Below are 1805 nucleotides of genomic sequence, written 5' to 3'. Positions count from 1 at the left end.
GGCAGCAAAGTTCCTTGATTATTACGCCGGAATGAGAGTATAGTTCCTAGCCGTATCGGCCTAGAAAATCGCAACTTTTTATTTTACGTCGGTCTTAGTACATGATGTAACTACAGAAGAGTCAAGTTTTAAATAGGAAAAATATAGAAACTCTTTGGCCATTTTTGAGCGAGATGCTAACGGTCTAATCAGATTCAATGATCTATGCTAAGCTACAGCTAAAAGTGCTACCGCCAGACCCGGAGATCGGCTGAATGGATTCGAAAACGGTAAAACTCAACTGTTTAACTTTAGGGGAGTTGGAAAATGAGCCTATTTTCAAAAATAGTGGAGTGTTCCTTTTTGCGCTCCAGTCACATATATGGTTTGTAATCTGATTGAATATGACTTTTGGAAATTAACACTAGGTTCTACAATGCAAAAATGATTTTCTTACTTAGCATTTTTGTAGTATAATAGTATCTAAAAATTCTTGCATCAAGATGCATGTACTTGAGTAAATGTAAAATTTAGTCAAGTAAAATGACTTACGATATTATGTCTTCTTTTCTGAAGAAATTACCAAAATTGTGTTAGTTTTTTTTGCTTAAAACATGCAAACATATGCTTGCCCAATGCCAATGGGGTAAGAAAAATAATCTTAATTCAAAGGCTAAACAAGATTATTTTCCATGTTTCATTGGCAGATATTTTTGCTTGTTTTAAGCAAAAACTTAAAATGTTAATAATTTATTCAGAAAACAAGACATGATATCTTAACTCATTTTACTTGTCAAGTAAATGCATCTTGATACAAGAATTGTTAGATATTTATACTAGAAAACAAGAAAAAATACTAAGCATGAAAATAATTTTTGCAGTGTACAGATTTGTCACTTAGGGGCCATTCGCACAGAATGTATCTTTGCATCTAAAAACGCAAGCACTCAGGAATGTTTTTTTTTAAAAAGCGCAGCCAGAATGCCTCTTCTGCCATGTTGCTGTCAAATAAAATGTTGCAATGGCAACTTGCTAATTTAAACAAAATCTTGCAATGCTTGCCTCGCCTCTGCAGTCTTCTGATTGGTACACTGCTCTGGAGCTGACATTGATGAGCGTGTAAATGTTGAAATTCCTGTCTTAAAATGTGGTGCTCATGTGTGAGACGTTGCATGAGATGCAAGACGCGAGTACATCTAGTGCATGTTTACATCGGAAAAAAAAGCAATAGAAAAGTAGCATAATGGAATGGAAAAACACATTTTGTGTGAACGTCTCCTTACTCTTTCCCCATTTAATGAACTATTGTATGTGGCATTCACTATGTTCAGCTAATAAATACTGAAATTACATCTTTCCAGACACTTTCTCGAGGATGAAAAGCTTTATAAAACAGGAGATGTGTACCAAGACCTTGTTATGTCCATCCATCACAGCCTTATCTTCATTTTGTCAAATTAAATATGCCATCTAAACTGACTAATGGGTCTAATATGAGCCACTCAGCCATCTCTTTGAGCGTTTTCTGATCTTTTCGACTCGCCTCACTTGAAATACAAAAAAATAAATATTTTAAAGCTAATATAAAATCCGCTGAAGGAACAGTTACAAATCAGCGATGAACGGCTGCAATACAAGTTTAACAAACAGTTAAATTCAGAACAAAGGGTGAAATTCAAGAACATTTTGCAATGGACATTTATAATAAGTAAACAATAAATTGACAGTTATCCGTAGAATAAAAAAAGCCAGTATATACTGTATAATTACTCATGCTTTACATCAGGGTTCCTCATTCATGATCCTGAAAGCCGTATATATATATA

General features: G+C 34.2%; 1 protein-coding gene across 1 annotated transcript in view; it reads right to left on the bottom strand.

Annotated features, from left to right (window-relative positions):
- LOC107677418 (anoctamin-5-like) overlaps positions 1 to 1805 on the bottom strand; it is a 27175-nt gene that overhangs the window by 13620 nt on the left and 11750 nt on the right. The gene's annotated exons all lie outside the window — the stretch shown is intronic.

The sequence above is a fragment of the Sinocyclocheilus anshuiensis genome, unplaced genomic scaffold, assembly GCF_001515605.1.
Source record: "Sinocyclocheilus anshuiensis isolate Anshui unplaced genomic scaffold, SAMN03320099.WGS_v1.1 scaffold1701, whole genome shotgun sequence".
Taxonomy (NCBI): Eukaryota; Metazoa; Chordata; class Actinopteri; order Cypriniformes; family Cyprinidae; genus Sinocyclocheilus; species Sinocyclocheilus anshuiensis.
Note: the sequence above shows the minus strand (reverse complement) of the source record. Positions and strands in the feature narration are given on the sequence as shown.